The 24,980-nt window shown below is 42.9% G+C and overlaps 1 protein-coding gene across 5 annotated transcripts in view; it reads right to left on the bottom strand.

Moving 5' to 3' along the window:
• The window catches only part of Ten-m (teneurin transmembrane protein Ten-m), a 554,800-nt gene that overhangs the window by 445,154 nt on the left and 84,666 nt on the right, over nt 1–24,980 (bottom strand). Inside the window, exon 1 of one of the 5 annotated variants that reach the window (XM_067359314.1) lies at nt 6,670–7,759. The exons of the other annotated variants lie outside the window; for them this stretch is intronic. The gene's annotated coding sequence lies outside the window, so the exon portion shown is untranslated. Of the gene's footprint in view, nt 1–6,669; nt 7,760–24,980 lie in introns of those variants that run through there. 5 annotated transcript variants of the gene reach the window in all.

Raw genomic sequence — 24,980 nt, 5'->3', positions numbered from 1 at the left:
CGGGATATTAGTAATCAACTATTGTTTCTAGACATCACTAGTGATTTTCATAAAAACCATAAAGATATTTCATATAAAGCAATATAGAGTATTCGAAACAATATGCAAAAATAAAAAATAAAAGATTAACAGTAACTCTCCATACATTCGAATTATATTGTCCATTGTCGTGCACTTTATTTCCCAGTGACGACACGGTCGTTTTCCGTGTAATCGAAAAGTGATTAACGGCCAATTGTTTTTCTGACAAGTCGACGAGCACGTCACCCGCCATTGCCGCTCTGTCAATCTGATTACAATGTAACTGTCCATCAACTGATTTCCCTCATTAACCGTATCCCAACGATTCATGCACGTGCAAATGCGGGAGGTATGATAATCGAAGGACTGCCCTGCCTTCAATAATGACACAGAATCGAAATTGTTTGCGGGAAAAAGATTTTCAAGAATATCATCCAATCCTGTTCTAAACATTAAATATCTAAATAACAGATAAAAAAATATTACTAAATAACTCTAAAAAATACATTCGCTATGTTACAATAATAGTTCTCTTTTTAGTTTGCATTGTCTAACATAACAGAAAAAGATATAAAATTAAATCATCAATAAAACGAATAGCAAGCTAACTATATTTATAGATATAATATTTATATATAACTATTTCAGATTTATTTTATTCGCAGTTTTTCAATAGATCGAATAACTTCTGTCTTTACCAACGGGTGAACTGAAAATGTATTGAAACTAGCTACACAATATCGAATAATCAATGCAAACATATCCGAAAAAAATAATGGAATACCCACGCTGCATATTGAACTTATTTCAACAGTATATTGATTCGTTGACGAGTAATCGAGCACACCGTCTGCTTTCAATATGCGACAATAGCAATAGGAAGCGTCTAAATAATAGTTACATTGTATTTATAGAAGAATATTGTTCGATACAAAAGAGATTTCGATAAAAAAAATTTCATCCTTTCAATATCCTTTCGACATCACACATTAAAATATCATTTAAAATTATTATTTTATCTCTTGAGATACAAAAATATTTTTAATGTTTACGATTTATAAATTTAATTACTGCTTTTGGAAAGAAAAAATAAATAAATAAGTTTCGTTGAATATTGATATACGGATTATTTGAAGTATTCTTTAATATTCAGTCTGTGTATGCACTCACTGTTCAGAATCCATTCAGCCACCATAATGGCCGCTTCTAATCTCTGTGACAACTATACGGGCGGGAGAGGAGAGAAGGAGGAAGTCAATCAAGTGCTAATTAGTAGCTGGTGGATGGGCATAACCTTATCGGCCGCCGAAATGCTCGCGATGTGCTCGGTCCTTCATCCGGGATGCAGATAGAAGCCACGTGGCGCACGTGCCAGCAATTAATAATCGATTCAAATAGGAAGTTCCATCGATTGGGCACGTCCGACCGTGACAGCTTCCTTCACCCTTTATCGGATAATCTACGCGAACTACTTTGCGCGAACTTCCCGCTTCTGGTGATCTTTATATAAATTGAATCTCTGCGGCAAAGCTTAAGTGTATATCAAGTTATATCTCGCGATTGATTTTTACAACATTTCGATAATACAACACAAATATTGTACATAAACAATTGATACATATGTTGAAAAAAGAGTTTGTATTTTTTGTAATATAAAATTTCATAAAATTCTATTAATATCATAAAAAAATTGATATTTTACAACTGCACTGTTTTAAATTTGCGATTTTGTGCGAAAAATTCCAATTTTTATATGCTTCATATATCCGCCTTTTTTGTCCACCAAAATTATTATATTTTTGATATCAAAAGTGAATGCTATATCTTCGTACGAATGTGCTGAGACAAAGCAAATTCATAGAGAATTCGAAAAATAAAAGCTTATGCGCCAACATAGCACGAGAGAGATGCCTCATTTATATAAACCTGAAACTGTTGCTGAATAATATGACGAATAACAATTTCGGAGAACTTGAAGATTTTCATGACACGCGAAAATTATTTGGAGATCAGAGAAAATTCGCGAATAGCGCGTGTCAACCGCTCGTGATTTTTGCAACAACGATAACAGGCTGTTTCGATGCCGCGCAACGTTTATGTTTCGGAACGCATTCCTCTGTAGAGCAACGATGATTTACGTCTCGCCGAGAAGACGAATCTCCCGTCCGTAGAAAATGAGCACCCGACAGAAATGTCCCGTAATAAACGTCCCGCGTTAAACGCAGCCACGTTCGCTTATACCGTCAGCATGAATTATCCGTAGATCACGTTACAGGGCGCGAGTCAGCTACCAAACGCGTGCGTCAACCATTACCGCTGCCATTAAAGCGTTGTTTACGAGCGATGATCAAGTTCTGTTAACATCCGCCATAATTGATCGCACGTAAAAACGATGGAGAGAGCGCAGCGGGTCTCCCCGTCTTGCGCTCGCCATCCAAATAGATAATTTACCGGTCGGCCAAGATGCGAAAACCTCGTTGAGCGGTTCGCAGATTGATCGTCAATGCGGGACGAAGGGACAAATTTCCGACCGATCCCCGTGGTAATTTTTAGCCGACCTTTGGAATCCACGGATTGCTCGATTAAGCCGCCGATGTGTCTCAGCAAAAATCGTGATCCCGCTCTCGTCATGTCGCGGGGTTTATTAGCGGGATTGCCAAGTTCTTGGAAATTGCGGGCATCGTTAGAGCACCGCTCGGCGCAGCCCTCCAATCTGCCGGTAAATGGGGACGTCGTAGTGTAGCATACTGATCAAGGTCAAAGATCTCGTGAGCAATGAGCGGTTATAACGGGAACGAAATAATAATGAGCGAATCCGCCGACTAAAACGCCCTGCGCAACAAGAGGAAAAACGCTGATGAGGCGTATAAACGGAATTACGGCATTTAATGAATCCTTCCGCAAACGCACGCGAGACGTTGCCCGCAAATCCGGGCTAAGTCCGCGACAATAGTCGCGCTGTTGCGACCGATGCAATAAATCGATATTGAAGCTGCGACCGATGCAATAAATCGATATTGGAATTGCGACTGGAAATAGTCTCCACTTTGGAATGCGTGCATCAGCGATTTGCGATATTTCATTGCTACATGATAACAAAAATGCTGTTCCCGGCATTATTTATTTGTTATTCCGCTTCGATAAAGATTTTTAAGTCTATCTTCGAACAAATAATAAAGTAAATAATACTGCTATTTTTCTTTACTCAAATTGATATCACGTGAAGCTCATGAATGTCAACCAACTTTGTGAAGAACTTTCATGTTATAACAGCGTGTCGGTTTTATTGTGAAATTTTTATTTCGATTCTGATCATATCGCGGCACGTTTATGAAATTCAATATATGCCGCGCCATTCTCAACAGATTTTTAACGATCCTTTAGAAGCGAGAAGCAGGCATGGGGCATAATGTCTCTTGGTTCGCACCCGAGCATGACGCGACACCTCTGATTTATCGCTTTGGCACCTCGGGCACCTACGTCTCGGACGATTATGGTAATTACGGTTGTTACCAGGTAATTCGATGATCGAAGGACCCGAAGTCGAACGTGCTGCTATATCTGATGCACGGCGAGAGTCTCTTTCGAGCGTTCGCGCACGAGCTCGCGCGATTGCTCGCGTCGAAGAAGAGTGGAGATGTGAGCGGCTACAGAAAAAGGAGTATAGCGAGTCTGCGCGCACCAGCGCGGAGAAGAGAAGAGAGATTTATCGCCCGGTTCTTAAGATATGGAAGGCGGAGAAACTTATTTATGGAGTGTGTATGAGAACGAAATCAATATCGGGGAAATATAACCGGCGCGTGAGATAGCTCGTGTATGTAACGCTTCAAATTTTTCATCAGCGGGGAAATGTCGAACGCCCGATAAAGCATCACGGCTGTTGTGATTAGAATTATGTATGTAACAATGTCAATCGATTCCTCGCGGAAACTCAATGGCGACACAAATATTGGGGAAATTTAAAATCCTACAAAGTTAGATTTAACACTTATCGCGCGTGCGATTAGATATAATATTTATCGAGGTAAATCTGTACACGAAATACCAGGCATCGTGTATAATTGTTTCAAACCAGTCATCCGTATTTGTAATAAATGTATACGAGTTGAAATAAAACATATCTATTCTCAATCAAAGTTTCATGCTCCAAAAAATTAGAACCATTATTGTATAAAAAGGATTATCGAAAGTAACTCGCATTTGTATTACGAGGCTCTATATAAAATTTGAATCAAGTTTATCGCGAGAGACCGAGTTTAAAATTTCATATATCTTAATGCAGCTGTTCATATAAAAAATAACACCTGAATTATTCGCTAAATTACATTTCGCGTTATTATGTGCGTATATAAAAAGATTTAAAGTACAGAAACGATGCACATGTCAAATCGTATATACACCATCCATCTTTAAAATTACAACAATAAAAGTAGAAAGCCGATTTAGCGTTCGTATGCGATTTGTCGTCGTTTTTCTTTCCCTCCCCTCGCAACCTTATTCCATTAGCGATCCAGGGGCTCGCTGTAACGACGTAACGGCATCATCCCTCTTGCGACAGTGCGATAATTTTTTTTAACCCCAATATCCATTCACCCTCTTTCAAATCCACGTCCGAGCGAGTTTGTAGCTTTGACCTTTTCGAGATTCTTACGGCCGCTTGAGCTCTTCAGCGCGAAAGGGTGAACTTCAGGGACGGAACTTCCGGAAGTCGAACCGGTCGAGTACGCTGCCGGCTTCCAGCGAATTCTCGATGGCTTTATCGGAAATCCTAGATGCCGAACGAGGACGGGAACCGTATCGTGAGAGGATTCGAGACCCTCCTGGAGCGACCCGGTAGTTACAAAACCCTATTTTCGGCCATTCCTGAACACGATATACTCTCGCGACTCTTCGTGCAATGGTCCCGAATGATTTCTTTTCACGGTACTTATAATAAATGGTAATGAAATCGCAAATCGTCTAACTTTGTGAAGAAGTGACAATAATTATTCTCGTTAGCCTGATTACTTGCCTGAACGCTTTTCGTTGTATCTGCTGAAAGAGTGACTTTTTCATTTCAATTCTGATTTCAGATCGGTTATATTTCTTCGTATATTGAGTTCTTCACATTTCGTATAACTTGAACAATGATTTCGAACTAAAGTGAAGAATGCGCGAGAATTGTAAGGTAAGATTGATTAAAAACGATATTATGATTCCGAGTTTGGAGGGAAAAGTAATTTAATTTGACATCAATTTTGCAAAGTGATGATGTAGTCGTCAGATATTCAAGCTATTTGTTGCAGTTAATTTAATAATTTAATTTGTATAAGCTGTTATTAATACTTCGTTATATTTACATTTCTAATATTTAATGTAGACGATAATTTTGACTGCTTGCCGTCTTTTCTTGTCAAAATAATTCGGCTGCGATATTATTCACGCAATCGATCAATAAATATAGAGGATTATTATTATAAGAATTAAAAGGAAAATGTTTGTGTGTGCGCAAATTACAACTGCTCTAAATGAAAATAATATGTTAAGTTACGCGAGAGGAGTTAAATGAAAATTGAAATATAATATTGTAATATCTTCTGCGACATGTGTGGATAATTTTTATAAAGATATCAGTATGATGTAGATAAGCTAAAGGGGCTTTTCATCGGTCCCGATGGCTGTCGCCTGTAGTAACGGGGATTCGCTTTGCCGCGGACTCGCGCGATTAAATCAGCCGGCGTACGTGAAACGTTATGCAGTCTGGCGATGACGTCGGGCTTCTACTCTTTGGTACGTAGTGAATTACGTCGCTCGTTTCCGCGCGCAGACTTGCACGTCTCGCGTTCGCGTGCTATTTTACGGGACGCGCGCGTACGCCGAGGTACGCCGTGTCACATAATATTGCCTCAATAACGGACGGCGGGAGGGATGATCTGTGACGCCCGAGGGTTTATTACATCCTAACCGACCGATATTGGTCACTGGTCGATCGTGCAGCATCTAGGGGTGAGGGCGGGGAGAGGGGAGGGATGATCGAACGGAGGAAGGCAAACGGGTGACACGGTCCAAAAGACTAAAAAGAGAGAGAGAGAGAGAGAGTTGAGCCTTCATACGGGTATTTTACCGCCGTTTTGGCTCGCACTCAGCAACACGCGTTTTAGTTTATGGCGATTCATCCCGATAACCGAGCGCTTCACTGTGGCTGTCCAATCTTTCAGCCGAATAGTTGCCTAACAGTTGCCTCTGCCGCACGCAGCACGCTTTCCGAACCTATGAAAATTATATACCGCCCGTGACGTCATTATAATTGCAATGTTGACCCGATTGTCGTTTAGCTGTCGACTGAATCTATTATCAGCCACTTAATTATATCATGTTAATCTGATTACGTCAATCAGATTACGCGGACTATTAAAAGCCTTTATGGGAATCAATTAATCATGCGATCGCCGCAATAAAATCATAAATTAGAAAGTAATGTAACATCATCGCGGCGTTAGAATTAAATGGTAGAATGATGACGTAGCATGATAATACGATACAACTGATTTCGATTGTGGATCATTAATAATAACACAATTACATGCGTTTCCGACCCGAAGTGGTTTAACAGCTAAGATTTAATCAAGGACAAGCGTGTTACAGGCCATTTCCCTTCAAACGACTCACCTTCAAGACGTATATATCTGTCCAATTCTCCGCGCAGTTTCGCGAGAACTTTTGCACTTCAACGAAACTTCAAGTTTCACGTCGCGCAATCCTTCAAGGCCACAGCTCGCGTCATGTGTCGACAGTTATCGAAGCACCGAGTTTTATCGCAATTGCAGGCAGCTTATAACGATTATCTCGCGACTACTTGTTATATAAGCAGAGCTCGTTGACGAAATAAATTGGAATTTCAGTCATTCCAGAAATATAATACGTCAGGCACATTTAAAGTCGCAGTGTCTGATAGTTCCAAATAGTATGAAATTTACATCGGAAAGTTGTTGATTTCAATTGATATTTCCCAACGAAAAAGCTGCGGATTTTTCACATTTCTGTCGCCAGACGATTTTGTTGAGATTTTATCAGACGTAGCTATCTCGAAGTCGACCCTGCTGCGTTCGAATCTTACGCCGCGATAGGTTATTCTGGTTTGCTTATGCGAAACTCCCAAACCTGCAGCCAAAGTGCTCGGATGGCATCCTCCAAAGTGCTGCGTGATGGAGACGAGGAAGCAGGAGAGATCTCACGTGTTCGCCTGTCAATATGGCGTCGAAACGATGCACTTTACGCGTACACTGTTTACCCAATATCAGATTACCTTAAGAGATGCGGCTCTGCGAGATGCTCTTTTCCGTCTTTGTGCGAATCGTTTAGATATCACGAATATTCGATGCATCAAGATTGCCGTGTGCTAAAAACACCGGTTGTTCATAGCATTGAATCCTCCACGCAAATCGGATACACGTTGATGAAATTAATTTCAAGCATCTGCCAAGTTTTCTTCTTCGAGATAGTTTGTCAAAATCACAGTGTACACATTCTACAAGTCTGTCGTATACAATGATACTAAAGTTGATACACAGAATTGTTTCGGCCGCGTATCGATTATTGCTTTCACGTTGCAATCCAAAATTCTGCGAGAGAAGCGATCTTACAAACGAACAACGAGATCGCAAGATCGCGCGAGAATTGCCGTCAGAAGGAAAGCTCGCGAAGATCGAAGTGCGAATCGCGGAGTCCTCTGGACTCGACTGACGGCACGAGCGGGCCACGGTAGGACCGTTGGGACGGAGGGTGAAAAAGGGGGTGTCGGTGGGGGACGCAATGCCACCCCAAGATAGCGGGAGAGAGAGAGAAAGAGGGAGGCTGCGAGGAAACGGGAGCGTGAGCGCGAGGGGAGGATGTTGGACGCGCGCCGCCGCCTTGACGCTGTTTCCGCATCCACCTTCCTACAGTGCGAGAAAGTCGCGAGGAAACGAAGGTGGTATGCAAAAGAAGAGGAAGTCACCGAGCGGCGAGGGACGCCGAGCGCGGGAGGGATGATAGGATGGCAACTCTATCCTCCATCCGAAGTTTCCGCGGAAGTAAGTGGAAATCGTTGTAGGTTCTCGTTCGCCAAACACAGACGCGTATACACCGCGCGGTACCTCGATATGCAAAAATTTCGCCTCTTTGTCGGGGCCTTCCTGCGCGTCCTCGCCTCGCATTAAATCGCACATTCCGCTACATAAAAGTTCGATCTGTGTCGGCGGGGTGAATTTATCACGGCGGCGAACATGACCGATTTACCGATGCCACAAATGGATGTCAATCGCGGATGTAATACGCGAGTGAGACAACGGGACATCGATAATCGAAGGCAACATCCGAATTATCCGTGAAAAGATTCCGTAAAGATTAAATATTCGCGTGTCTCGGTCTGCGAGCGTTTGCGATTAAAAATGAGGATTTATGACACGTCGCTTCCGTCCGGATGGGGCTGCATCGTCGCGACGAACCGAAGGAAAACGGTGGGCGGCGGAACGAAATGGAGGCGGACAAGATAATTAATTTTATCGGCGTTGAAAGAAGAATTGCAGTTTCGCCGAGGATTTAGCCCAGGATACCGGCGCGGAGGGGAGAGGGGCACCGGTCAATGGCTCCCGTCCACTCCGTGTGTTCCTCGGCCCCGGTCCCGCGTTGCCGGTATCCCCATTAGCGAGCGCCGCGACGAAAAGGGAGAAATTAAAGCGAAAATAAAGCGGAAGGCAAATAAAAATAAAAGCCCTTTCCGCACTGTTGGGTCAGGCCGGACTGGTACCGACGCGGCGGCGGTGGCGGCGGCAGCTGCATGCACGGGACTCTGGAATAGTTTCATTTACCTACCCGTAATTTCATAGCCTTTCCAACCTACCGTCGTCCCGCCCCCTGCTCTACCGCCGCGTCGCCCTTGTACGCGAGAGCGGCGTCCACCGTGTGGTAGCGACGAGGAGAGCGCGCGATCCCACCGCTCGCGCTCGCTCTTCACCTTCCGCCTCTATCTCTCGCTTCGGTCCGTCAAATATCTTCGTTTTATTGTACCTCTCCGCGTCCGGAAGTGAAATTCGCATCTGCGAGAGGGAGAGAGCGTCGACTGTCGCGCAGTTCCTCATAATTCGATTCCACGTGGCACCCGCTTGCCGGGGTGAACGCGAATTCTCGCGATTTCGTTCGAATTCAGTTAAAGGACCGCGTTACGTCGGATGCGAAACGGCAATATTTATCAGCGCGACGTGACTTTATATACGTAGGAAGGAAGATCGAATGCGCTTATGTGTAGAACAGCGGCAATAACGCGATCCAATTTGTTAATAACAATTTGTAAATTGTATTTAAGTTTTGCCCGTCATTTACAAGCATTCAGATATTAATATAAATCACGAAATACATTTTAAATATCTCAGTTTTTCGGCCTGTCACACAAATGTAACGCTGTTATACTAATAAAGCGCTAAACGCGTCATCAGATGTTGATGAAATTAATATCCTGTCGCGCACAATTTCGACGCAGCATTTGTGTATGCATAACCGAGTAGCTTCCATTAAAGTCCTTCCTAATCACATACACGCACGAACACAAGCACGCACACACGCATAAACACACGTGTAAACGAATATGACAGATTGAAACAAACGAAACGAGCGGTCGATCTCTCGATTAATAACGGACTCTAGCGTCGCGTTACGCCGATTCCAACTGCGAGCGTAGGCGAGGAGGGTCCCGACTTGAGAAAACATTTTGATTTGCTTTCGCGAACGAGTGCAACGGTGCGGGGAAACATAAATAAAGGCTGTGCGGCGTACGAGAGTGCACCGGCATGCACACACATCGGCTCGAACGCATCCGAGAGTCGTATTTCTCTGAGAAAGCCCTCATAGGTGGGTAGTAGGCTATCCCGCCTTGCCGTCGTAGTCGCGGAGGAAACCAGGCGAAGTGGCTGTGCTCGTGACAGCTCGAAAATAAATATTTGCACGTATTTCAACGATTAGTCTGTTATAACGCGGGACAACTGCCAATATGCGACTCTGACGATTACTCCGCCCTTTTCTACGGCTTCTACCTATTGCTCTTCAGCTACAATCTTTCCCACGATATTTTCAATATTGTAATAATAAAGAAAAAGTATTCGTTCTTAGAAGAATAAGATTTTTTTATCCAACATACTTTTTCTATAGCGATTATAATTAAGTTTCGAACGCAATTAACGAAAGATTGTCTGCAAAAACTTGCAATTATCATCTTTATGTTATGTAATATAACATATAAAAAGAGATTAAAAAATTTAATTTCACTAAAAGAGAAGTATGAGTTATTGAAATAATATCAGCAACTAACAATGATTATATTATAATTAGTAAAATAATAATTAAGTTATAAATATAATTTTAATATTAAAAAATTGCATCTGTAATGTAGCTTTTGTATGCCCGGTAAATACCGATGAGACACAATAGGACGCTCGACATAATGCCTTCGTCCGGCGCAAATCGTTACGAACGCGAGCCGCGCGTTCGGGTACAGAACCGAATTGAATCTCCACGAAATCCCGGTAGGCGTTCCGCGTCGTCGTTGCTGCAGCAGCAAGCGTTGCTCTAGTTGACGTTTCAGATTTCCGGCATTAGCATGCGCCGCGCATCGCGCTTCGTCGATGCGTGTCACGTCGTCAGCCCGGCGTCGCATTCCTGTGGAAGCGCCCTTAAAGGGCGGCACGTTATGCCGTTTAACCAGTCTCTCTGTGGATCCGTTCCGAAACGATCTCCGACCCGCCCTGCTTTGGAAAGGTCACTGATCGCCAATGCGAATCGACAGTATGCGTCACAGCGAAACCTGCTGTACTTCGGCGTCAACCAAAGGGGCGGTCAATGTGTTGGCTCGATGAAGAATTATGGTCAAAGTAGGTCACAGAGATTTCCTCTCTCTAAAGCGATATATTTTCTACATCTTGAAGCGAAACTTTTTTTAAACGCTTCTCGCTCATGCGCGATATCCTATAAAACGTAAGGCAACATGTATCCAGGAAAGTAGAATCAAACGGCAGATAGTCCTTCCGTCGGACATATCAAGCCATGCGCGACAAATCCTCGACCGACGAACTTTCCAACCGAGTATTGTAAAAGTCGCCCTTTTAGTTCTGCTTCGGAGCAGCAAACTCGTATGTCTTGCTTACTCCACCTCCTTGCCGCGAAGCAACGAATTCTCGTCTAACGCGCGCGGCGAACTTATTCCACGTAGATCGTCAGGACGAGAAGAAATGACGTTATCTACGAGAGGCATAAGATCGGCTGAACGGCGCCGGAAGGCGAGGAACGCGGGCGGGATGGCCGCGAAAGATTTAAATCTATTGGAATTGATACCCACTTCTGGGAAGATTATAGACGGCACTCTATATGGAGTTATACGTTGTAAACGTAAAGTATGGCCGCGACGTGGAGCAGGGTATAAAGCCAAAAGTTAACGGGGCGGGTGAGCGTCATCATCTGGCGTCTTTTTTTTCCTAGAGATGGTGTGGCCGTTCGTCGATTATAGGGGCGCGGCACGGAGGGTGCTAATGTACCTTTACGAAAGACTAACAGCCACGCCATTCTGCACGAAGAAATACGATGAGAAAGAGGCAGCGCATTATGAGATAAACATTATAAACCGCCTTGGCGCACGACTCGCTTTTCGCGTGCGCGATGTCTTCAGGAATTCTGTCGCTAATGTACGGCTGACGTAGCTCGAGAAAGCAATAATCGAGATTTGCCAAAAATACAAATCTTTTATAACATTATAATAGAATTATAATATAATATGTATATAATATAATATTATATAATATTATAGTAGTATTATACAAGTTATTACACATCATCTTTCTGAATATGATTAAGTAATTCATAATTTCACTAACATTAATTTTTAATTTTCTATTTAATTTTATTAGACATTTGTAATTGAAGAGACACAGGTAGAAATGATTTCCTTGGATTAGAAACAAACGTACGTGAGATAAAATTTCAATATCTAAATATTTTTAGTCTGAACTAAAGTATGATTGATATATTTCTATATGTAAAAGGCGCGTATTTTTAAGTTTTCTTAATGTAAAAACCATTTTTTTGCATCTGTAAACAAATATAAAATTTTCAATATGCCAAGACCTATTTGTAGTTGGAAGTTATTGCGCTCAACTGTCGAGAAAATAAAAGAATCGCGAATCTTACATCGTGCAGCTAAACACAAGTACATGAAGCATCAGTAACGTGAAAGCTCTATATATAGAAACGTCTTGTGCAGTTTCACGGCGGTTGGAAAGCAGTCTATAAGCAGCGTGCACTGTACATCGCCATGAAATAACCTCCCACATTATTTATTTACGCATCTTTCTTTCTCCCCGAGTTGACCGTGCGGTCGACCATTGTCCAGGCGCAGACGTACAGATATATATATATATATCATCGACGTAAAACCGCCCACCTATTTCTCTCATAACTAGCCGCATCATACATTGACATCCTATTATCTGTGTAGGAAGTAGAATATAGGAAATAGAAGAAATATACCAAGGGACAGCTCGAATCCGCGGGAATTTATCTGTTGAATAAATAACTTTTCAAAATTACATCGCAGATGCGCTTCTAAATAGTCAGCATAGCGAGTAACGTAATATTCATTACGACATAATATATAGAGTTGTATGAAAAGATTTAATCTATCCGCTAATGCACGTCTGCGAGATCGTGAAAGAAAGTATGTCGCAACCGTGTTACGTGTCGTTATTTTAGTTTTTCTGTTCGCACTTTCCCGCTGTGTATTATCTATGACAGATCGCAATAACTCGGCTCGAATGTTTAATTACACCGCTAATGTAAACGCCCAACAAGTTAATAATGCTCGCAGCAAGGGAAGTGGCAGTCTCATTGGTAATATGTCATGTACAACGCGCGTCATTAATATCACTGACGTGATTATCCCGTGTATAGCTCGGCGCTATATTTAGAAACAAGTTTCTTCTGTTACAATATGTAATGAAGTATTCGCAACGTTGAATCAGAACCAAGTAGATATTATTCAAATGATGTTTAGATAAAATCTGTGAAACCTTTTCCAAACACATTTTGGAAAAGGAGTTTGAATTAAATAAATTAAATTGCGCTACATTAATTACGTAACGTGGCAGCAAATAACAAGATGCATAATTAGACACGAAGATACGTATTAAAGATAAAATGTAACGGTATAAAATATATAATAATGTATGTAAATATTAATAGAAGAGCGAGAGTGAGATATTCCGCTCAGGTAACTCCGCATTAGCCGAGGCATGTAGAGCCATGTTCAATCCGCAGTGAAAGAGTAATTGTACCGCAAAAGTTTCTATATCTGGCCGCGCGCAGCGTCGCGATAAATTGCATTAGAGGAATTTACGGAGGATCCATAGGAACGGAGGAAGACCTAAATCGGAAGAACCAGCGGCTACTGGAATTTTCGTCGGTGCATTATTGATTCTCCCGTCCAACTATTAAAGATAAAAGGTAAGTTTGTTTTCTCCGGCTTTAGAGTTATTGTAGCCGACAGTCCTCGTTAAAGACCGAAATAGTTTTTGCTCCAGTTGGTCTTATCGCTTCAAGCCCTGAAATACACGGATCTCTCACGGTAGACACGCCCGCGATGTCGCAGCGGAAGATATCTTCAGACTAAATAATACGATAAAGAAGCATTGCCGTGCGAAGGGCGGCTTGATTCCCCCTCTGAGAAATTTGTAAACGAAGTAGCGCCCGATAATCTCTCGACGGCGCGGCGCGACGGCTACGGTTTTCGCGTGCACGAGGACGTTTCTTCCGTCTCTCGACGAGAGACTAACGACGTTCTCGCCCTCTTATCTGTTCGGTCACGTAGAGGCGGAGAAGAACGTTCTCCGCTCTTAAGCGACGCGGCGCTCTCCCTCCTCCACCGTCGCGGGCGGTCCTCCAGGACGATGCAAAATGCGAGGACGTGAGTGGGGAGGGGGATAAGGATCGCCGGCGTTCTCGGTTAATTTAGCTCGCTAGGAAGTGTCGTAAATAGAAAACGTCGCGGAGGCTCGTTCTCCTTCCTCGCTTTCTTGGCGCGTAGACACGTATCGCGCGCGCGGATGTCTCGCCCCCGCGGAAGTCACCCTTTCGAGGAAAGGCTGACCCAGCCAAAGCGGACAGTACCAAGTGGCATGCCACTTGAGTGGTAGTGCCCGCATTGCGCAAGCGTTCGCGTATGGAATATTCATGTACTGCAGTCTCGATCTTCCTGTCTTTCACCTCATCCATCGTGTTTCGAAGATAATCCGCTCGCGCGCCAATCATCACGGTTCTCTTCGCGGCTTCCCTCTTCCGTTCAACGACGAATGTTTCTAAAGACATGTTTACGGAACAATGTCAGCGTGCGATACAATCGACTGCAGAAGCAGACACGAGAAACTATTTGGAACATAATATTATGAAGAAATTAAATTACAATACGACGCGATGCAAGTCTTTATGCGCGTGTCCCTTGATGCAGTGTGCATCAAACCTGCTCTTTGCACGACGCTCTCTCCTCTGTCGCTTCGCGAACAAACTTACTATTCGCGACGGAGCGCATAATGCGCGGTAATCGGTACCCATATATTAACCGCGCTCCCATCACGCTCGTAACTTCTACCTTGGACTATACCGGGTCTGAAGCATTGTCGAAGTATCCTCGGCCGCGCGTGTATACCGAGGAGATACTGTACACAAATCACAACAAAGCCGGTGCATTAGCGCGACATCATCCTGAACCTTGTATAACATGTCCAGTACTCGGAGCGACGTAAACTACCATGGTAAAGCCGCTCGACCGGGCCTGCACGACCACGAGAGCGTATCGATCGTGGCGGAGCGAAATTTACAAACGCCGTTCAATTCCCTTATAATGGCCGCGCAAGATAACGCGGCCGGATTCGATCCGAATTCGCGCGGTGAAAGCTGCAAAAAGCCGCGGCGCGAGTCCCGCGCGCCGATTGATTTAATCGTCGTAGCAATCGCCGTAACGAATCGCAGTTGCGCCCGTCATCAACGCGAAAATGGCTAGGCGTATCGTCATTCCCGGTTATATCAACAGAGCGAAATTCTACCATCCAGTCTATCGGGAGGGAATACAAACACTGGAGTGTAGGAAACTTGGATTTTCATTTGCATACCGCTGAGGAGACCGGCGGAGTGCATACTAGAGAGTAGTGTATTATACATGCTTGCGAATTAGCATACGCTCGGCATTTGCTGTGATACAATTAACCGTGCGGACGCGAGGTATAAAAGTGCGATCTTTCCAAAAGTCTTTCGAGCACCCGAATATTCGCGCAAGTTTCGGATCTCGAAACGGATTTTGCGTCGAACGTGTCGTAAAACGCGATACGGAATATTTTCAGGAGTCGTTATTCGAAAAGTTTCACACCTCGTGTGAATATTTACAGCCAACTATTTTTTGTAAGAAGAAAAAAGTGTATCAGTGCACGTTAGATGTTGCAGAAATTATTAAATTCGGAGATGCAACGAGAATCGTGTTTTGCAAACCGTAAACTAAAACCATAGTCAGATTCGAAATTGATAAAAGTAACAGTAAAAGCCAATATATATTGAGACATTTTAAAAGCCCATTTCAAGAAATTTATAGTGTATTGACATTCGATATCGATTCTATTCACGAATGACCACTTTAACGAATAATAAAACGTATATAACATAAGTCTTTCGAAAATAACCCATAAAATCGCGGGATTGTAAACCGGGATAGCGGCGACGCGGGAAAGGTGGGATGAAAGAAGAAAACCCGTCGAATCACGGCGCTCGGGCGCGTGTTAAGGAGGAAGTCCCGTCGCAGCGATGAGAATTTATGGGCTGTTCTCGAATCGCGAATACAATTTAAGCGCTGTTGATCCCGCTGTGACAAAGTGGCTCGCATGATGGATGCGGCCGCGTGCGCGCGCGCGCGCGCGCACGCTTTCGCGTTTGTTACGCCATCGGTCGAAGTGAGAGCACCGATACGTAAGCGAGCAGCCGTGAGAGGGAACGAGAGTTGTGCGGGCGGACGACCAGGGTGGCGGATGGTGTACGGGGATACAAACAGAGGGGAAGAACAGAGGAGAGAGAAAGAGAGAGAGAGGGAACCGCGGTGGAGAGAGAGATGGATTTTCAGTGTAGTGTGCGGAGGAGAAGAGGGAGTGGAAAATGGCAGGGAGGGCTGCCGCGCGTGACATCCTACTTAGTCCGCAATTCGCGGCCCATTCATCTTCATGCGCGGAGTTCGATCGGATGTCTAAAGTTTTCAGCTCGATCTGAAAGCTTCAGTTAGCGTCCTGCGACCGGAAAAAAAGAGAGAGGGAGAGAGAGAGAGAAGAGCCGCGCGCGGAACAATGTCGTTCACAGGCAGCCTTTCATTAATACTGCTTTCCGTGAGTATTAACGGTTTCTCCCGCGATATTAAACGACACAAATAGTTCATTGATACATTTTTCCTTTTACAAAAAATAGTTGCGAAACACTTAAAAATATTCGTCGAAAAAGAGGCGGCAATAAAAATAACATGACTGAGAAATGATGCGCGAGAAATGCAATTTTCAGTACCCGCCGCAGCGTGTCGTGTTCGCGACATAACACGCGAGTACGGAATTCGACGGCGCGCTAATACAACGCAGTACGGGCAATTTCTCTTGAAACATTTCTAATGGCACCGAGTCAGTCGGATAGTTAGCGCTCAAATACCTGTCGTTAACTAGAGCAATCTAGCCTGAAGCGTACGGCGAACGTATTCATGAGGGAACCGAATATATCATGCTCGCGCGCATCCCCCTCACGACTACGTGTGAATGTTCGGCGAACAATGGTTAACGATGACATTTTCGAATCGTGTGCGGAGTACGGCGACCAGTTACACGAGTGCTTGTACAAGGGGAATGTACATAGTAATCTATTTGATTTGATCAACGGCTTGTGTGCTTAATACTCGACAAAAAGTTATTTTAACCCTAGGATATATGACTTGCACCGCATGTACTGTGGCATAACACAGATCAATTTTATCCGTTCGCAAATTTCATTATTCGCGCTTATATGTGGTACATTATTTTTGCTCATAATCTGTCGATTAAAACCAGAAGGATAAAAAAAATAAAATAAAAAAATAATTTCAATGTTAAAAAAGAAAAAAAAAAACAATTTTTATAATGTTATAATATCATTGATAAAAGCATATATATTCACAATTGAATTGAGGATATTACATGTAACGATAATTCAATAACATGATAAAAATTTACATTTTCACGCAAAAGTGTCCAAGGGGAGATTTATTTGAAACGACGACTTTAAAAAGCTATATTATCGTATCACACACCGGTTTAATTTAGCGCGATTACGTAAACTTCCGATAACGTAAACTTCTGCGTAAGGAAGGTTAATTGGAAAGCAATGAACATCCCAAACTAATGCAATCAAGATCGTAATTAGCACGGTTAACTGTATTAATTCTGTTCCCGATGCCGGGGCATTTCAGCTGCAGCAGTCCGACGAAAGAACTTTCTTCGGCCGGCGCTCGTGAAACAGATCACCGGGCGGATTTCACCGTGTACGTGTGGAAATACAGATCCCGAAGATACGGTCGTGCTCGTGAACCACGTGCGACTGCGGTTCAGTACTTATGCAATTACTGGAATAGCCCTTGCAAATTGAATCTCAACCGCGGGCCGAGGATATCGAGGGAAAAAAGGTTAACGTCCACACTATTACTGCGCAGGGTGGCCCGAAAGGGACACGTTGACCAGCCGTATTCCCTGGGCTCCTAACTGTTTCCGGATATTGGATATTACTGCTATCTGCAGACACGAGGATATGCGCGCGAGTTAGGGTATGTACGTTTCGCCGAATGTGATAGGCTGACGGATAGCGCGTGGATTTTCAATTCGCTTTCCGCGCTTCGCGTTTCATCTATGAAATTCTAGGAACAGTATAATTGATATTTTACTTTAGACGGATAAATCGATCTTTTCATAAGCTCCTAAAAAAAAAAAAAAAATAAAAAAAAATTATACCCCGGAGAAATACGACTCTCTGCGGGAGAGAGCTTTTCCTTCTGAATTTTCAACTGAAAGAAGATACCGTGCGAATCGATATTTTGATATAGATATATATTTGTCATAAAAATCCTTATTGTTAATATTTATAATAAAATTAATATAATTTTGTAATAATATTCTCATTTTATCATATTTAACAATAAATCTAGCAAAATATTATTTTGTGTTTCTTTCTAATTTCCTGATTCTCAACCCAATTCCAGCATAAATCTAGCGACGTCATCGCAAGATACATCTCATAATCATGAAAGAAGAAGCAAGCTTGTAATTAACCGTTCAGCAAGCTATCATTATACAAAGCAATCTATGTTGCGTTATCTTTTCGCTTTTAGTTGCAAATTACAATTCATAATTTCCTGATATTTTTTTTATCATTTTATCAATTTATATATAAAAATATTTTTATCTTAAATGACACTACGCATTTCTATTATATGACGTATTTCAACGGGACATAAATATAAACATATTTTCATTAATATATATCTATTTAATTATCGTAGTATAAAATTATAACTTGAATATGTCACTGTCAATTCATATATATAGTCAAAAAATGTGTGTCAATTTATTTGACTTGATCTATTGATCTATGATCTATATCATGTTCATCAATAGAGTATGCGACAATTTGACGAACGGATTTATTTGTAAAACAGCCAAAAAGTATCTATGAACTTGCGACACCAAAAAAGGCGCGGCTTTTCGTCGCCTGACTTATGGTAGAACTTTTTGTCAACAAACCTACAATCCATGTGAGTGAACACGCGGGAGTTCCTAGTTCCTCATAGATATTTTCGAGCTTGCTTGACAAATGACCGGCGCCAGCGCATCACGCAATATATCACGGCCCGTACGACGGTGATAAAGAATGAAGCGCGCGATAGAAACGAGAAGATAATTTAATTTCGGATCTACGCGGTTCTTTTCCGAAGGCCGTCCCATTTTTTTTCGAAACACGCAGAAGAAATATCGCGGAACAATCTAACGCCCATTAATTGATCGTCAGCGTGGCAATTCGGCGATATTAAATCTCTCGACACGCTATTATTGTACTGGAATCGACCAGATATCATGAAGCTTGAGCTCCAACTTCGTGAACACCGATTGCTGATTAAAAGTACCTTTGTCCATTAGTAATAACTTTCCGTTAAGACTAAAATACATATCCATTTTTATAGTTGAGCATATTTTACTTACGATTCATACGAATTTGCCACGATACACAAAAACGCAAACGCGAGATAATTAAAACATACTTTAAGCAGCAACGTTTTCACGCACATAATTCTTTCAGTTAATATAATCGTAAATATTTCGGAAAGTGCACAGACGGCTAATTTTCGAAGGTACTGAATAATGAATACAAAGAACTAAAGAGACAATTATACAATTATAGCGAAGCCTCTCTTATATATTATATGAGATAAAGTCTTTCCTTCTTTTTTATAAAGTAATCTGCTTAGTAAAATCCCTTGCAATATTCTATTCTCGAATTTAATTCGCATTACGGCAATTTAATATCGCGATATTGCTCTTTAACAAACACAAGATAAAAATATCAAATTTCGAGAAATAAATTTTGTATTAAATGTAGAAGCTTACGGCTTAATTCACTTATTTCTATCAATGTTAAAATTCGCGGCAATAAGAGAACGTGATGTGAAAACCGGCGCTATCCGTAAATCGTACATCAAGACTTGAATACGGATGTCTTGGATGATTTCTTGGTATTCCTGAACCAGACCGCTCGGTCTGCTGGGAGAATAATCCATATTTCATCAAACATATTGATAGAAGCCACTTGTACGTGTACGGATGTAGATGTAGAACTCTAATATCGTAACGCGGGAAAGCACGTAGAAGCGTAGATATGCTAGTCAGGAGCGGAGCGGATCATTAACAAAAAGTCTAACGCATTCCTCGCTTGTCCGCCGGCGCGATTAGAAAAGTGAGAAAGAGGATGAGGCTACGCGGGACACATTCCGTTATCGCGTGCAAACATTCTCAGACAGGCCGAATCGGCCGGGCGGCCGAAAGAGATTTTCGAGCCGTCGGGAACTTATAAATCATCGCGCGAGAGCTACGGCGTCCAAGCGTCCGTTTTATCATCGTATGGAAATCCAGTGAGTTATATCGAGCCGTCGGTTTCTTATTTATAGTCGGGCCGAATCGTAATTCCGGGTGAAAACTTTTTCTCCCGGCTCTCTTTCCGCGCATCTGTTCGCGTTTTCCGCATTCCGAGATCTCGCGAATGATATCGGCGAACTGCGTGCGCCCTTTGCGATCCATCCGCGACTTGGTTCTCTTATCGTCTCACTCCGCTGGAAACTTTGAGAAAAAGGAAAGTCGGAGAAGCGCGTCGCGACGCGCACAAGTCTCCACATCATAAGTTGGAATTTATACACGGCGATAGATTACGCGGTAAACTAGCCGGAACGTCCCGGCATTCTTTCCATTGACACGTACGACGTTCCGAACGGATCATCGACGTCCACGAATTCTCGGGGCGCCCTCGATGGGACGGCAAACTCGGCGGAGGGAAGAGTTAATAATACGTCCGGCGGACTGGATGTTCAGACATCGTTAATTAAAGTCGGAGGTTCACGCGCGCGCAGGGTCCAGACCTCGGTCGGCGCCTCGGATCTTCGTGGCCACCACAGGCTCTACCCCTACCCGCCTAATTCGTACAACAATGTCTATTATTCAAGTTAGCCCGTGTACGCCGTATAGCCACCTAACACCACGGCCGCCGGTGCGCGCGGTGCGTGCTGCTGGCTGGGGCGGTGAGCAAGTTTGCCGGAGAACGCATAACTCCCCGAGCTTACCAAGTTTGCCACGCCGAAAGTACTGGAAACCCGTGGCGCCGACTCATTGGTCCTACTGCTCCTTAACGCAACGCAGGATGCGCCGCGCGACACGTTAATTAATCCGTCCGGATTAACCGCGCGCTCTATTGCTCTTCGCGTTCCGTTACGCGCACCATTAACCGTGCTCTATAATAATCTTAATTTGTTTGTCGGCAAATACTCGGGGAATTGCTGATTTAACTTATTAGTTTGCAATATAAATGAATTCTCTCCAACTATCTATTTCCCTTCATAGATTTTCGTTCGGAGATTTTTATGAAAATATATTTATTCAGGTTTATGTAACGCGAGAAATATTCTCCAGATTTGCGAAAGAATCGCGCGAGAAACTTGAGATCCGCTTATTTTAATGTGATGTAAGCGTCGCGCGTTTTATGGATGTTGCAAAATATTACATTACGCGCGTATCGCAGCTATAAAATCGTGAGATATTTTATATGTGTATTCAGGCATGATCGTGTAATCATTCTGTGTATCCTTTTACACATGACTAAAGCGAGGTGAGAAATTTGCCAATGTTGATCTATCGAGTGCACCGGCTACGTCTAGAAATACTCACTTTTGTTCCCGTTCTTCACTTCACTTACTCCATTCGACTTGGTTTGGTGTCTCTCTCTCTTTCTCTCTCTCTCTCTCTCTCTCTCTCTCTCTCTCTCTCTTTCTCTTTCTCTCTGCTTCTTATTCTCTCAAGCGGCGAATAAGTTCCGCGGTTCGTAATCTACAAATATTATTCCAGCTCCATCCAGGAAAAAGATCTTTCTCTCCTGTTCCAGCAGGCAAAACTGCCTCCGCGCTATCCTGAAAACTCGTCCAATCGCGGAGCTCCGAGCTGGCCGTGCAAACTTCCACCATCTCGACGATTCGTATGAAAGGAGCACTAAAGAGGGAAAGAAAGAAGGCAAAGATGCATGACTGAGAAAGAGAAAGAGAGAGAGAATGAGAGAAAGAGAGGCATTGTAGGTTGTGTTCTAGAACGGCGAGGGAAGTGCGAGAAAGCCCGTGGAGAGGAAGTTTGCTCTGTAATTACCGCGCGCTGCACAATTAAAATCTTAATCTCCCCCGCGCAAAAATGGGACAAACTCCATAACGTCATCATGCCGCGGAAAATTCCTCAACCGGTGCCGTCGTACTTTCGCCGGACTTAGATGCATACACACAGCCCGTCCTCCCAGCGAGATTTCATCCGTTGCGAAAGAATCTCATGAATGCTACAGCGACGTAAGTGTCCAATGAGATGTATTCAAGACGTTGCACCGGTGCGCATATTAACCCGACTATATATATATTCTAGGCGTAGAATTTTGTAAAAAAGCGTGTAATTAAAATATGCATTATTCATGCGTGTCGCGGATGATTTACAAATCTGTTTATTTCAACAGCAGCGAATCTACATAATTAAAAAAAAGAGTTCCGTGTTCTCGTAACACATAAATTAATTTGATTATCAGTTACAATTCTTTCATCTCGTCTCGCGCTTCCTCGTGATTTTTTCATTACCGCAGAGATCTCAGATTGCTGGGCAATGATATATATTTATGGAAGGGTTCCGTAATATTAGCGCTCCGACAATGGTCGATTCGTCGGAATCGTAAAACTTAAGAACGCCGCCGAATTCACGAGGCTCTCGGGTTAATAACATAAAGCTCGGCCTGTAATTAACACGAGCGGAGAAAGTCGGAAAATAATATCTTGCCGAATTCCGTGGGACTCCGTTGGGATATCGTTTCACGGCCGAGCAGTGACCCGGGGCACTTTGGAGGCTGGTTATCGAGACCCGGGGAGTTTCTTAATCTGCTCGTAAGTCAGGAGGGTTCCAAGCCAACGAGCGAGGCGTTGCCCCAGGAGTGCGATTCAGCTTTTCAACTAAGCTCGTATTACGGCCCTGGCCTGCTCGAGCCTGCCGTCTTCGACGCTGATGTGATTTTTCACTGCGTTCCTCGAGATAATTGGGAACTCTTGTACCGTACATCGCTGCTCCAACTATGCGCGATTATTTTGCCGTGACCCTCGTGAAATAGTTTAAGCTGCGAGTGTAATACGTCGTACCTACCTCGAATCCACTACGTGGATGTAATAGTGAGGAGATACAATAAATAAGCATAAAGCTTTTTATGGGGAATGATTTAGGTGTGTAATAAATAATTTTGGATTTTTGTTTCCAACAAATCCGTCTACTTTTTTTGTCAGGTAAAGCGCAGTTTGATTAACGCGCAAATTAAATATTCGTTTGCCGAAATTGTAATCAAGTTTCACCCGTATCACGATTTTTTCATGTTGCGTAACAATATGATGCGCAAAAAACAATAATACCATCTATTGAAAAATTCTAAATAAGAAAGGAGATACCGTGAGAATCGATATTTTACTATATATTTGTTATAAAATCTTTGCTATTAATATTTGTAATAAAATTAATACAGTTTTGTAATAATATTCTCATTTTATCATATTTAACAATAAATCTAGCAAAACATTATTTTTATAACTTCCTGATTCCCGACCCGATTCCAATATAAATCTAGCGACGTTTCGTCGCAAGATGCATCTCATAATCATGAAAGAGGAAGCAAGCTTGTAATTAACCGTTTAGCAAGCTATCATCATACAGAGCAATCTATGTTGCGTTATCTTTTCGCTTTCACTTGCAAATTACAATTCATAATTTCAGAACTGTTGCAGCTGCGGCACGGAATACCGTTTGTCTCGTTCGCGAATCATACCGATGCGATAGCGCGTATTATTCTAAACACGAAGCGCGCATCCTATTTGTATTATTAATGAGAATAACGAGCGTGTAACGCGCAACACCGCAATATCGCATTCTGTGCTGTTTTCACGCACCGTTTCGCGGTAATACGCCGTTATGCGCGTAACGGACCCGATTTCGCGCGAATCGCGATTTCCAGACAGCAATACGAGATAGAGAGCCATTAATTACGAAAAGAGCATTAGAGTTCGACGCGCGAAATGCGAACTTTCCGTTCCCCGGGAGTTCCGCAAGCAGTCGTCCCGCGAGCGCGGCGGTAAGTAGGGCGCGAACTCGTAACGGCATTAATATCGAATCACTCGTTCGCGTTCAAGTTGGATGAATTGCACCAAGCACCTCCCACGCGGAAGAACGAAAGCTCGGTTCGACTAAAAGCTCCACGGAGTAAATCCGAGCCAGTAATTCCGGAAGGAGTTTTGAGCTTTGCCAGGGATTTGTTTCGGGGATTCTTCACGCTGGCCTTTACTCAGTGCGCGGTTACCGACAATGACGACATACTAATTTATATAATTAATAATATGGAAGCCACTTTTGCGCGCACTACATCGCCACGATGTGCAAAAATAATTTTCGAAATGTAATTTCGTCAATATTCAATTATATTTCCGTGACAATTATATTTGACGATCGTCAAATCTATTAAAAATTAAAAATAAATTATACAATCTAGTTTTTAAACAAAAAGTCGCTGCAATTAAATATTCAAGAAGAAAGTAGGTAACATTATGTAATTTCAAAAGCCAAAATTTTCTGACAGATATGTGAGCAGAAACGGGGGGAAAAAAGAACTGAGCTGTTAAAAGAAGGGCTTGGAAGAAAAAACGGTGTATCATGGAAACTTTGGGATTTTACATTTCAGCCAGCGCGCAACGATTCTGAAAAACTCGTTCGCTATAATCTTTTCCAACTCCTTCGCTCACGAACGAATGTCGAATGTTAACGCGCTTAACTAACTTATCTCCCGCGTTTCTCCATCCGCAGAAGATTGTGTGTGCGCAAGCACGAAAGTCGACGACAGGCGCGTACTCTGTCGCAGAGCCGTCTCTTTTTCTGTTCTCGTAATTACTTAATACATTATTAATAGACGGCTGACTTTACATAAGCTCCAGGGGAAAGTCGGAAAATTTCGAGACGAGAAGTTAAGCAGATTGCCAAGACTGGACATTTGCATACTAGCGTCGCATCCCCGCCGCCATGCCGACAAAGTCCTGCCTTCGTTTCGCCGCGCGT

The sequence above is a fragment of the Linepithema humile genome, chromosome 7 (genome assembly GCF_040581485.1).
Source record: "Linepithema humile isolate Giens D197 chromosome 7, Lhum_UNIL_v1.0, whole genome shotgun sequence".
In the NCBI taxonomy this organism is placed as follows: Eukaryota; Metazoa; Arthropoda; class Insecta; order Hymenoptera; family Formicidae; genus Linepithema; species Linepithema humile.
Note: the sequence above shows the minus strand (reverse complement) of the source record. Positions and strands in the feature narration are given on the sequence as shown.